At 43.3% G+C, this 15,139-nt stretch overlaps 1 protein-coding gene across 2 annotated transcripts in view; it reads left to right on the top strand.

The window, feature by feature from the left end:
- Positions 1-13,020: 13,020 nt before the first annotated feature.
- The window catches only part of TLN2 (talin 2), a 1,508,116-nt gene continuing 1,505,997 nt past the window's right edge, over positions 13,021-15,139 (top strand). For both annotated transcript variants that reach the window (XM_078684194.1, XM_078684193.1), the window contains exon 1: positions 13,021-13,127. The gene's annotated coding sequence lies outside the window, so the exon portion shown is untranslated. The remainder of the gene's footprint in view (positions 13,128-15,139) is intronic.

Here is a 15,139-nt window from a genome sequence, read left to right as displayed (position 1 = left end):
GATTTTATTGAAATCATCCAAGGAGGTGCAGGATTTGTTATAGGGATAAATGATACTTCTATTAACTTAGTATATTTGCTGCCCATGATTAAGTTCACTCTTTCTGATTTATGGACCAGTCTCTTTTTATGAATTTCCTTTTTTAGCTAAATTATTTATTTATTTATTGTACTATGCACTTTCCGAAATTATTATGTATTTACCGCCTGGCAATACCACCTAAAAACTATATTTTTCATAATGTATGAAGGCAGTCAATTTATATATATAGGTGTATTGTTTTTAGGTCTCGCTGGCGTTGCAGGGCGAAGCCCTGCCGCCAACGAGACTTATAGCCGCCTTCATCCCTGTCAAGGGAGTAACAGCTGTGAACGAGCCCGATACAGACCTGGGCACGAGCCGACCCAGGTCTGTGAACGCGCTTCAAGGTTGAGCAGCTTGTGCACGTTTGTTGGACGTCAGGCGCTGCCAGACCAATTATCCCAGCATGAAACTCTACTTCCTGAGGCCACAACACCAATTATCCCAGCAGGAGTCTCCACTTCCTCAGGCGCTGCAACAATTATCACAGCAGGAGACCCACTTATCACAGCATGTCAACAGGCGCCCCAGGCTGCTGGAGCACTCAACTATAATTAATGTGCAGTTGAGTGCTCCAGCAGTGTGGGGCGGCTCTCTGCATGCTGTGATAATTATCACTTTGGGGCCTCATGCTGTGATAATTAGGGCGGCATGCTCTATTTGCAGCACTGAACATTTTCAAAGAAGGCGAAGCAGCGACATTCATTGGAGACACTCACCCTCACTAACCCTCACACCCTCATCCCCCTCCCTCGCCCTCACCCCCTCACACCCCCTGACCCCTCACACACCTCCTCACCCTCACACCCCCTCACCCTCACACCCCCTCACCCTCACACCCCCTCACCCTCACACACCCTCACATACCCTCACACACCCTCACACACCCTCACTGACCCTCACACACCCTCTCACCCTCACACCCCCACACACCCTCACTCACCCCCTCACCCTCACACCCCCTCACCCTCACACCCCCTCACCCTCACACCCCCTCACCCTCACACCCCCTCACCCTCACACCCCCTCACCCACACACCCCCTCACCCACACACCCCCTCACCCTCACACCCCCTCACCCTCACACACTCTCACCCTCACACACTCTCACCCTCACACCCCCTCACTCACCCTCACACACCCTCACTCACCCTCACACACCCTCACTCACCCTCACACACCCTCACTCACCCTCACACACCCTCACACACTCTCACACCCCCTCACCCTCACACCCCCTCACCCTCTCACCCTCTCACCCCCTCACCCTCTCACCCCCACACCCCCTCACCCTCACACCCCCTCACCCTCTCACCCTCTCACCCCCTCACCCTCTCACCCTCACACACACTCACACACACACCCTCACATACCCTTACCAGCATAGCATAACAAAACATAGCATAGCATAACGAAACACAGCATAGCATAGCATAACAAACAAGCATAGGATAGCAAAAGCACAGCATAACAAAACAAAGCATAGGATAGCAAAACACAACAAAACATAGCATAGCAAAACACAACAACGCATAGCATAACAAAACACAACAAAACACCATAGCATAACAAAACAAAGCATAGCAAAACAAAGCATATCATAGTAAAACAACAAAACATAGCATAACATAACACAACAAAACATAGAACAAAACATAGCAGAACAAAACATAGCAGAACAAAACATAGCATAACAAAACATAGCATAACAAATCATAGCATAACAAAACATAGCAGAACAAAACATAGCAGAACAAAACATAGCATAACAAAACATAGCATAACAAAACATAGCATAACAAAACATAGCATAACACAGCAAAACATAGCATAGCATAACAAAGAATAGCAAAACAAAACATAGCATAGTAAAACAAACCATAGCATAACATAACAAAGAATAGCAAAACAAAACATAGCATAGTAAAACAAAACATAGCATAGCATAACATAACACAACAAAACAGCAGAACAAAACAGCAGAACATAACAAAACATAGCAAAACAAAGCATAGGATAGCAAAACAAAACATAGCATAGCAAAACATAGCATATCATAGTAAAACAAGAAAACATAGCATAACATAACACAACAAACCATAGCAGAACAAAACATAGCAGAACACAACATAGCAGAACAAAACATAGCATAACAAAACATAGCATAACAAAACATAGCATAACAAATCATAGCATAACAAAACATACCTTAACAAAACATAGCATAACAAAACAGCAGAACATAACAAAACATAGCATAACACAGCAAAACATAGAATAGCATAACAAAACAAACCATAGCATAACATAGAATAGCATAACAAAACAAAACATAACATAACAAAGAATAGCAAAACAAAACATAGCATAGTAAAACAAAACAAACCATAGCATAGCATAACATAACACAACAAAACAGCAGAACAAAACAGCAGAAACTAACAAAACATAGCAAAACAAAGCATAGGATAGCATAGCAAAACATAGCATAACATAACTTAAAACATAACATAGCATAGCAAAACATAGAATAGCATAGCATAGGAAAACATAGAATAGCATAACAACACAACAAAACAGCAGAACATAACAAAACATAGCAAAACAAAGCATAGGATAGCAAAACAAAAAATAGCATAACAAAACATAGCATATCATAGTAAAACAACAAAACATAGCATAACAAAACACAGCAAAGCATAACACAGCAAAGCATAGGATAGCAAAACACAGCAAAGCATAGGATAGCAAAACACAGCAAAGCATAGGATAGCAAAACACAGCAAAGCATAGGATAGCAAAACACAGCAAAGCATAGGATAGCAAAACACAGCAAAGCATAGGATAGCAAAACACAGCAAAGCGTAGGATAGCAAACCACAGCAAAGCGTAGGATAGCAAAACACAGCAAAGCGTAGGATAGCAAAACACAGCATAACATAGCGCATAACATAGCGCAACATAGCGCATAACATAGCGCATATAATTAGCGCATATAATCAGCGCAACATAGCGCATAACATAACGCATAGCGCATAACATAGCGCATAACATAGCGCATAGCGCATAACATAGTGCATAACATAGTGCATAACATAGCGCATAACATAGCGCAAAACATAGCGCATAACATAGCGCATAACATAGCGCATAACATAGCGCATAGCGCATAACATAACACATAGCGCATAACATAGCGCATAACATAGCGCATAGCGCATAACATAGCGCATAACATAGCGCATAGCATAGCACATAGCGCATAGCGCATAACATAGTGCATAACATAGCGCATAGCATAGCGCATAACATAGCGCATAACATAGCGCATAACATAGCACATAGCGCATAACATAGCGCATAACATAGCGCATAACATAGCGCATACCTAAGCTAACCAAGCATAGAGCATAACCTAACCTAACCAAGCATAGCGCATAACCTAACCTAACCAAGCATAGCGCATAACATAGCGCATATAATTAGCGCATATAATTAGCGCAACATAGCGCATAACATAGCGCATAACATAGCGCATAACATAGCGCATAGCGCATAACATAGCGCAACACATAGCGTAGGATAGCAAACCACAGCAAAGCGTAGGATAGCAAAACACAGCAAAGCGTAGGATAGCAAAACACAGCATAACATAGCGCATAACATAGCGCAACATAGCGCATAACATAGCGCATATAATTAGCGCATATAATCAGCGCAACATAGCGCATAACATAACGCATAGCGCATAACATAGCGCATAACATAGCGCATAACATAGCGCATAGCGCATAACATAGTGCATAACATAGTGCATAACATAGCGCATAACATAGCGCAAAACATAGCGCATAACATAGCGCATAACATAGCGCATAACATAGCGCATAGCGCATAACATAACACATAGCGCATAACATAGCGCATAACATAGCGCATAGCGCATAACATAGCGCATAACATAGCGCATAGCATAGCACATAGCGCATAGCGCATAACATAGTGCATAACATAGCGCATAGCATAGCGCATAACATAGCGCATAACATAGCGCATAACATAGCGCATAACATAGCACATAGCGCATAACATAGCGCATAACATAGCGCATACCTAAGCTAACCAAGCATAGAGCATAACCTAACCTAACCAAGCATAGCGCATAACCTAACCTAACCAAGCATAGCGCATAACATAGCGCATATAATTAGCGCATATAATTAGCGCAACATAGCGCATAACATAGCGCATAACATAGCGCATAACATAGCGCATAGCGCATAACATAGCGCAACACATAGCGTAGGATAGCAAACCACAGCAAAGCGTAGGATAGCAAAACACAGCAAAGCGTAGGATAGCAAAACACAGCATAACATAGCGCAACATAGCGCATAACATAGCGCAACATAGCGCATAACATAGCGCATATAATTAGCGCATATAATTAGCGCAACATAGCGCATAACATAGCGCATAACATAACGCATAACATAGCGCATAGCGCATAACATAGCGCAACACATAGCGCATAACATAGCGCATAGCGCATAACATAGCGCATAACATAGCGCATAACATAGCGCATAGCATAGCGCATAACATAGTGCATAACATAGCGCATAACATAGCACATAGCGCATAACATAGCGCATAACATAGCGCAAAACATAGCGCATAACATAGCGCATAACATAGCGCATAGCGCATAACATAACACATAACATAGCGCATAACATAGCGCATAACATAGCGCATAGCGCATAACATAGCGCATAACATAGCGCATAGCGCATAACATAGCGCATAACATAGTGCATAACATAGCGCATGGCATAGCATAGCGCATAACATAGCGCATAACATAGCGCATAACATAGCGCATACCTAAGCTAACCAAGCATAGAGCATAACCTAACCTAACCAAGCATAGCGCATAACCTAACCTAACCAAGCATAGCGCATAACCTAACCTAACCAAGCATAGCGCATAACCTAACCTAACCAAGCATAGCGCATAACCTAACCTAACCAAGCATAGCGCATAACCTAACCTAACCAAGCATAGAGCATAACCTAACCAAGCATAGAGCATAACCTAACCAAGCATAGAGCATAACCTAACCAAGCATAGAGCATAACCTAACCAAGCATAGCATAGCCTAACCAAGCATAGCATAGCCTAGCCTAACCAAGCATAGCATAGCCTAACCAAGCATAGCATAGCTTAACAAAACACAACAAAACATAGCATAACATAACAAAACACAACAAAACATAGCATAACATAACATAACAAAACACAACAAAACATAGCATAACAAAACATAGCATAGCATACCAAACACAACAAAACATAGCATAGCATAACAAAACATAGCAAAGCAAAGCATAACACACACCACACACACACAACCACGCACACACAACCACACACAACTATCTATCTATCTATCGCCCTCACTCTATCTATCGGCCTCACTCTATCTATCTAATCGCCTTCACTCTATCTATCGCCCTCACTCTATCACCCTCACTCTATCTATCGCCCTCACTCTATCTATCGCCTCACTCTATATCTATCTATTGCCCTCACTCTATCTATCTATCTCCCTCACTCTATCTATCGCCCTAACTCTATCTATCGCCCTAACTCTATCTATCGCCCTAACTCTATCTATCGCCCTCACTCTATCTATCAATCTATCAATCTATCGGCCTCACTCTATCTATCAGCCTCACTCTATCTATCGCCCTCACTCTATCTATCTATCTATCTATCTATCTATCTATCTATCTATCGATCTATCTAACACCCTCACTCTATCTATCGCCCTCACTCTATCTATCGCCCTCACGCTATCTATCTATCGCCCTCACGCTATCTATCTATCGCCCTCACGCTATCTATCTATCGCCCTCACGCTATCTATCTATCGCCCTCACGCTATCTATCTATCGCCCTCACTCTATCTATCGCCCTCACTCTATCTACCCATCGCCCTCACTCTATCTATCTATCTATCTATCTATCTATCTATCTATCTATCTATCTATCTATCGCCCTCATTCTATCTATTTATTTAGATACTGATTGCCATCACTCTATCTATTTATTTAGATACTGATTGCCATCACTCTATCTGTCTAGCTATCTATCGCCCTCACTCCTATCTATCGCCCTCCCTCTATCTATCTATCGCCCTCACTCTATCTATCTATCGCCCTCACTCTATCTATCGCATCACCACAGCATCACTCAGCACCACCACAGCATCACTAAGGGGCACAACAACATCACTATGCGCTACCACAGGATCATTGAATGCCACAGCATCACTAGTCGCCACCACAACATCACTCAGCGCCACCACAGCATCAATCTGTGCAACCATTCAACAATAACTGGGTCAAATATGATCTCTCAATGTTTCAAGCTTTATTACAAATGTCACAAAAAGAGGTTAGTATTTCACTTCTGTTCTTGGATTTTCGTCACAATAAAATACACTGAACATATTCTTCACAAAAGTTATTTACAAAAGTTTAAGCTATTGCCATTATAAATTACAATAACTTTTATTTAAGTATTAATTATTAAAAAAATTCAAAGCCATTGTTATTTGTAATATCAATACATCTAAGTCACGTGAATACAACACATATTGCATTACAAATGCTATAGGTGTCACGAGTTATAACTATTGGCATTGTAAATGACAAAGCTATTATTTTTGCTATTTTCAAAACCAACACATATATAAAAAATGTGTCATTTACAATACCAATAGCTCAAACTTTCCTAATGCGAGACCTTATGCATTGCAAATGCTTGTTTTTTATAGCGTTCCAAATTGATATCTGTATGCCCTTGTGTATTTTAACATATGTTATGTTATACTTTATTTATATAGCGCACGGCTACTCAGATAGAGTGTCCCGGCGCTTTATGTCGGCAGCTCAACAATTAAAAAACATAACAGCAAAAATAAAAACAGAAGAAAGAAAGAACAATCTAAAGATTAAAAAGCCAAGTCTTCAGGCTTTTCCTGAACGTAAGCAGACTGGGAATACTGCGTAGGGCAAGAGGCAAAGAGTTCCACAGCTGGGGGGCCCTGAGACTGAAGGAACGACCCCCAGTGCGAGCCTTCCTCACTCGAGGGACAACGGCCATAAACAAAGTTTCCGACCGAAGTGAGCGGGCCGGGCGATAGAAGGCAAGCCTTCGCTGCAGATACTTTGCACCCAAGCCAGAGAGTGCTTTATGCACCAGAGTCAAGGTTTTAAACATAATCAGCTTTCGGATGGGCAGCCAATGAAGCGACTGCACCAACCCGGATGTTCTCGCTCGCCTATGAAGGCCGAAAATGGCGCGAGCCGCGGAGTTCTGCACCACTTGCAGCCGCTGGACCAGATAGTCCGGGAGCCCTAAATATAGGGCATTAGCATAGTCCAATCTAGAACCTATTAAGGCTTGGACAGTGATCTTTCTATGCTCCTCTGTAAGCAGAGGTAAGAACTTCCGGAGCATCTTTAAGATACCGAAGCAGGTGCCCGTCAGACCAAGAATGTGTGATCTAAGCGTGAGGTTGTTGTCAAACTTGACTCCCAAGTTTTTGGCCACCAGAGATGACTGAACAGGAGGACACATGTCCGAAGGCCACCACTCACGCCATTCCGGGTCCGAGGCGCAGCCAAAGAGCAGAACCTCCGATTTACTGGAGTTGGCCTTCAAGCTGTTCTGATGGAACCAATCGAAGACCCTCCCCAAGCACCCCCGAATACTCTCTCCATCGAAAGCCTGATCTTTCCTGCAGGTGAAAAGAAGCTGCGTGTCATCCGCATAAGACACGATCTGGGCCCCGAAAGCCACCACCAGTGCCGCCAGAGGGGTCATAAAGATGTTAAAAAGAGTCGGGCTCAACACAGAGCCCTATGGAACTCCGACTCCCAATGGCGGCATCTCAGCGGAGCTCGGAGAGGCCCAGATCGTTTGTCGACGGTCCTCTAGAAAAGATGTAAACCATTTAAGCACCGTCCCCCTCAGACCGATGTCATACAGTCTGGCAAGAAGCGCCTCATGGGGGACGGTGTCGAAGGCCGCCGACAAGTCTAGCATGACAAGCATGGCCTTCCCTCCTGCATCCAGTGTCTCCCGGATGACCTCTGACACCTCAAGAAGTGCCGTCTCCGTACTTAAGTTAGGCCGGAATCCGGACTGCGAGGGGTGCAGTAGGTCATTTGATTCAAGGAAGCCAGAAAGAACGCAATGCACATGCTTCTCCGTAAGCTTCGCCAGGGCCGGGAGAAGAGAGATTGGCCGATAGTTGGCCAAGACCTCAGTATCCAATCCAGGCTTCTTGAGGAGAGGGATCACCATTGCCCTTTTCCAGGATCGAGGGAGCCTCCCCTCCCTCAAGGACAAATTCAGGAGAGGATTTTAGGAGTCGTACTTTTAAGGTCACACTGACCGAAATAAAGTTTTTTTTAAATTGAATTGAATTGATAATTGATGTCAATTTTGGCGATGAGTGTGGCAAAAAAGTAACATGGTGACAGGGCAACACATGCAAATTTAAAATGCATTTCACTAACCAAGGTGCATTGTATTCTATTGTAGCAATTATAGCGCTCCAGATACTAAGAGGGGTCCAAAGCACTTCCTGATGGCCAATGGCAGTATTACTGATTAAGACATCATAGAATTTGTTTTCAGAAGTCTGTCTACCAGATTTTAATTACAAATTGTTTTATTTTTATTAGACATACTAGGTTTCAGCAGCAGTAGATATTCATGTTTGTCTGGGTTTTCAAAATGCATGTTGTATGTAGTATGTATGTGGTAGCACGAACCAGCCAAAATGCATAGGGAGAGGGGACTGGTTTTAGAAATGTTAGTCATTTTGGTGAAGTGTTCTTTAAACAGGTGAGTCTTGACCTCTTTCCGAAAAGGGAGCAGCATTGGAGTGGTCATGATGGACACGGGGATGTTGTTCCAGATCCTGGGTTCATAGATGGAAAAAACCTACTCCCTTGATTTTTTTCTTTTTCACACTTCCTATCCTGCTCTCCTATAGTGTCCTAGCTGCGAGTGAGTGGCATAATTTTGCCCCATTTTACAAAACCTGTTCAGAAGGAAATCAAACCCCTACCTCTTCTCCCCATGACATCACAGGGTTCTGTTGCGAAAAATGTAACTTTTTTAGATGCTTATCGCTTGGATGGGGGCTGCCTGGAGTTTCAATTGCAATACAGAATTGTATAAAATATTTGAAAGAGTTACAGGGCAAAAGTATTACAATAGTAAAATGCAAAATTACACATAAAATTGGACATTGCAATCGAAGATCTGTAGAAACTGATGATGTTAGAAACATACATGCTAACTTTTGGAAAGTAGAGGAAGGTAGATTTTAAACACTAATGAGGGGAATTTGTATTGAAGTGGGGACCATTCCAGGTGGGAGAAAGCTGAATTAAAGCTGTTTTGCCTTTAAAAATCTGAGGTCACCGGCCTGACTAGTGTCTGTTGGCATGACTCACACGTAGGGTTGTTACTTGGCCGGCTTTCTACTGGCACCACGAGTGGTCAAAATGGATGAAAAAGGTAGGGGAACTATGAGTGGAGAATCAGAGGGCAGGAATAACCACAACCTTGGGTCAATGGGCCGAATCAGAGGGGTGGTCAGAAAGAGCAAAACATCCCAATTTGTAGTATTTGTTTGGCATTTCACTGGCCATATACAGCTTATTACGTTATTTATTTCAACTAATGGATACACCTTTATTTAGGTTTTAATATGAGTTATTGACAGTAAAATACATTCACAAAGTGGGATTCTTGTCCAATCACAGAAATACGATTAAGCTTAAAAGTCGAACAAGTAGCCATTTGTCTCCGAAACATGCGGTTTCGGTTTTGGTTTGCAAATGTTTTCCACATAATTAGGGTTCTGCCATATTTGCCACATAATATATCATCTGCTGCATAATCTGATGATGTAACTAAGAAATTGTTTGTGGCCCAAACGGAACAAAAGTTACTTAAAAATTTGACTTGTGTTGCTGGAAAGTGGAGGACCCTTTGCAAAGGTTGACTGGCCACCTTTCTCACTGCTGCATTTGTATGTTACACTGGTGCTAACATGGCAAAATTATTGCAGTGACTGTTAGTATGTGCAAAAATATCAAAATAATAAAAGTATCAGAAAATGTATCGCATTACGCTGCAGCCTTTTTTTGCTGCATGTAGACAACACTGTGACATAATTTTGTCTTCCATTGCGCATAATTCCAGTGGCCCCAAAGCAGCCAGCACATGTTAAAAGTGCTTGTGCATGAAGCAGAGAGACCTTGAAGTTTGCTAACTTAGTTTGGTGTGCATGCAAATCCTTCATTGCCGATCCCTGGTGAGTTGCACTACTACTACTGAAACAAGGCCAATGGAGGTACCAATGGGTGAGGTGGACTCGACTTATGGGTTAGCTGCTTCATAGCATGACCGCAAAACTGGAGGTGAACTTCAGTATGGATTGTTGTGGACAGGTCTTCAAGGTTAACCCATACTTGCCACCTCTAGGGTCCACCTGCTGGTGCCAAGACTCCAGGGCTTCTAATGTCTAGCAGAGCCTTCTAAGGTCTAGCATGAGAATGTGCTCTCTCAGAAGAGTGGTCTGGTTGATAATCATGAAGGCTGAACCTGATTCTCCAGTTCCAAATTTGGCAGCTCTGACAAAAGTGCCACAGCCTCTCCCCCACTGAGCACCATACTGGCCCACTGAGAGAAACTTGCACTGCCCTCAGCTACAACCCAATTGTGCCCCACTATAAACACGTAGATGTGTCTCAATTCAAATTATACACTAGACAAGAGTAATATGCTGTCTGAAAAAAAAGTACCAATATCCTGGAAGAGCAAACACTCATAGGGAATTAAAGATTAAGTAAGGCATGTGAAATGTAAGCAGGTACAGCATGGTTACCTTAATGTTTTTACACTCATTATTGAGAAATCAATGAGTACTTTTGCCGTAAAATTAAGGACATGACTACAGGACCCGGAGGGCATCTGTTTCAATGTCCATTGCTTATCTCCTTACAAAACATAAATAGTATGGTTTTAAAAAGACCACATCCTTGAACACAGAGCCATGGTACACATTTATTTTATAAAATAAAATAAGGAAAACAGATGATAAAGATCAATTTAAACATTTCCCACTCCACTCATCAACCTGGTGTTGCAGTACCTCCAGGAATTGGGCACGTCTCCACCCGAGGAAAAGTATGCTGTTAAAAAAAGACAAAAAAACAATAGTAGCCCTTCAATGGCAAACTCTGGAAAGTGTCGCAAAGGTGTTTGAGTGTGAATAAAACCAATCTGGCCACTTTGCAACCACTCTGTTGTGTTATATTTAGTTATTTATTTTTCATCTTTTTTACCTTTTATTTCTCCCTATCAGGAGGCTGCACTTTGGAATACAAAAGACAAAATTTCCAGCAAAGTGTTTCTTTGTTGGATTAATTTCACTGGGGAAAGGGATGAAGGAAAGAAGAGTAAGGAGAGGCTAAGAGCTGTTTCTTCTAACACCTTGGCTGCTTGAGATATTCCCCTACTGTGCTGGACCATAATAGAAATGGGTGTGGTCATGACGAGCTCAGCTCGTCATGAGCACACGAGCACTGTGCCTCATGACGAGCTGAGCTCGTCATGAGCACCGAGGGGGTTAAGACACGGTTTTCAGCAAGTGACGAGGAGCGAGACAGAAAAATATGGAATAAGAGGAGGAGGAAGAAAGAAAGAGGGAGTGGGCAGCCAGCGACAGTGCAGGACACGTGGACACTGTGCGACATTGTCTTCTCTGGGCAAGAAGGGCGGAGTCCTTTCCTTTCTGTGCCCACCTCGCCTGTCCTCAACGCCCGAGCCTTATTTATAGGCCTTGGCTATTTCTGCCGTCCTGGGACACATTTTTAAAATAGAAAAGTAGGGGATACTATTAAATAAAAAAAGTAGGGGCATGCGGTGTCCTGCTGATCCCGCCCATTTCAATGTCTCTAAATAAGCAAAATCACTGAAAACCGGTATATTGAGTCCTTATCTTTTGTTTTGCACATCCCTAGTGAATATTGATGAATTGGCTATCTTGTTTTATTAATCCAATTGCAATATGGATATTTGTAATTTGTTTTTATGAAATTAACTTTTAGACTTAGTCGTCTTTTTAACATGTTTGGCGCTAAGAATTAAATTAGGAATTGTGTGCAAATTGTTTTGATTAGAAATGTTTTTACTGCTTTGTACTTTTAATATTTGTATTTTTAAAGTGATCGAATAAAGTTTCATTGAATTGAGTCTTTATCTATACATCCTTCAAACAGCAAATATAAAAAGACAGCCCTTTAAAATATGTTCTAGGGATGCGCTGACGAAATTCAACACGGGCAAAAAAGTAATATTATGAATGAATTCATACGATTATGAATGTTTAAAGTCCTTGAGTGTCACATCCTAGCTTTTACAGACTCTTAAAACAATAACAAACGGCCGGTATTTTTTTCTTTTGGCAAAGTGGCACCCCTATTCACAAGATAAGAGAGCATATCTGTTTATACACCCTCATTAGCACGTGCCACCCTCTTACAAGATGTATGGGGTTCTCTGGAACTATAAATGCTTTATCTTTGCTATTTTTTTGTATTTATTATGAAAAGTAAAATACCGTTAGCAAGCAACCAAAACTCGGTCAGTGTGCCGTACCGCAGATAGCACTCTCATGACGCGAGGTCTTAAGAGTCATCCCTCAATTGCTCGAACCACAAGGTGGCCGCCGCGTCTCGCGGTTGATTCGCTACACCGCCCGCGCGTAGTCTCCGAAGTGGTGTGCGCGCGCTGTGCTCCCCAACGGGCGCATGCGCACAGCCCCCTCTCCCCAGCCGAGCAGTGCGCATGCGTTAGGGAGCTGCACAGCTGCGGGACTGGAGCGCTAACGGGAGGGAGACACTTGGACGGAGACGGGGGGCGTCCGGGGTCTCAGCCGTGGGTGACGGTAAGTACCGGGCACATGCTCTGGGCATACAACCTGCACAACCCTGACCACACAGCCTGGGAACTGCCCGTGGTTCTGTGCCCACGCCTTTTACACTAGCCATCAGCCTGCCCACTGACCATAAGCCCTGACACACGCCCTGCCACTGACCCTGTGCACGCTCTGCCCGTGCACGCAGCCTGCACACACCCCTTGCACAACGAGCTCTTGCTGGCTTCTCGGTGTGCGAGGCTATGGAAGGGTAGCCGTCAAACTGTGATTATGCACAAGCAGTCTGCTCATTCATCTCGTGCCTGTGCACGCTGAGTACGAGCTTGTCCTGTGAACCTCCACAATATTCCCGTTTTAAACATGTGCACGTTGACCCCTTCCATGCAAACTGAGCGTGGGCTCGCGCCCACCCTCCTCTCACAACCTTCACGCTGAGGAACTGCATAAATTCTGCATACGGACTCCTTGCACCCGCCTGCAAAATGTCCCTGAAGGATGCAGACACAGCCACAACCATTAAACACAGGCACAGCCATTAAACTGACCCGACACTGTTTTTATGAGCTATGCAGGGCCAGTGCGCTGAGAATGCTGACCCTGCTGCCCACAAACTGCACAGCAATATCTCAGGCTAAATCTCTGCTAAATCTGTGCATGCGGACACCCGATACTCGCATAATCATCCATTGCCCACAGATCCCCCTATACAGCCACATGCAGACGTCTGCCATATGCACGTGCACCAACTGCTCACTCGCAGCACGTGTACACACGCACTCATCTACCTTCTCTGTCTCACGCGCACACATACACACCTGGCACTCTGTCAGACTCTTTTCACACAAACACTTGACACACACACTGTGCATGACAACAGCTAACACATAGATGAGGAATAAGTCCTGTCTTTAAGGGACCTCTACCTACGTTACTGTGTCAATAAGTGACGCTCTGAATGCAGTGTCTTCGTGCATGTTTGCCTGGTATAGGCATATGTAGTACAAGGTACCCTTTTGTGAAATTGCCCTCTTGTACACTACCTAGACAAGTACTCAGCCCAAACGTTCCAGGTGAAAAGATGCAGTATGCTACAGTGAGCAACTGTACACGTGCCGGTAATATTCAGTGATCCACTACTTATGCTATGCATAGATCAGCCCAATGTAAAGTCGCCTCATGAATAGGTTCCACTGTTTACATGTGCCGTATGTGCAGGCGGTAACTTTATAAGCACGTGCCCCATGTGTCCACAGTCACCATGTACATTGATCTGTGCCCATTAACTCAGCTTTGTATGTGTTCACTTTGCGCTATGTAGAGACTGGCCTTGTGTGCAAAGGTTTTATGTTGATAGTGGCAGATTGTATTCTATTGCAAAATGTATATAGAGCTTATAGCCCCATGTGGGGCGCCGAAGTACTTGCCCACATGCATAGCAAGCAACACAGTGAAGGGTGTGTGGTTGGAATTCTGTTGCCTTTTTTTTGATCCTTTGTGGGAAGTGATCCCATGTCGTGCATGATCACCACTAACATGCGGTTTTTTTTTATGGGACAAAGCGCTTAGCAGTTCAAGATGAAGAAGTGTGAAAGAGCTATGCAGTTCATGGTTATCAAAGATCTGACATCATTTCAAAGCTCGCAGGTCTCTTTATGGTTTTTCTTATGATCCTAGTTCTTAGTTGTTTACTTAACTGCGTTCTCCATTTTGAGATAATTATTTAAAATTGCTGGCATAGGTTAAAGGGAGAGATCTGCTGGCATGTACTGTGTTAATAATAACATAGCATATCTAATTATCTTTGTGAGACGTCAAGAAGCGGTCATAGTATCCGCAGTGGTGGACTAAATTAGAGTCAGCTGTTGGCGAGTTGCACTGGATTCTACACCTGTGCACATTGTGATGGGGAACTTGTTCTTGTGGGCAGGTACAGTTCTGGATTGTGGACTTGACCTGTAGCAGTTTTATCTTATGTGACTGTTAGAGTGTCAAGCAGTGTAAAGGAATTATACGGGCTGTAT

This window comes from Lissotriton helveticus, chromosome 3_2 (genome assembly GCF_964261635.1).
Source record: "Lissotriton helveticus chromosome 3_2, aLisHel1.1, whole genome shotgun sequence".
NCBI classification, from domain to species: Eukaryota; Metazoa; Chordata; class Amphibia; order Caudata; family Salamandridae; genus Lissotriton; species Lissotriton helveticus.
This window is presented reverse-complemented; position numbering and strand designations above follow the sequence as displayed.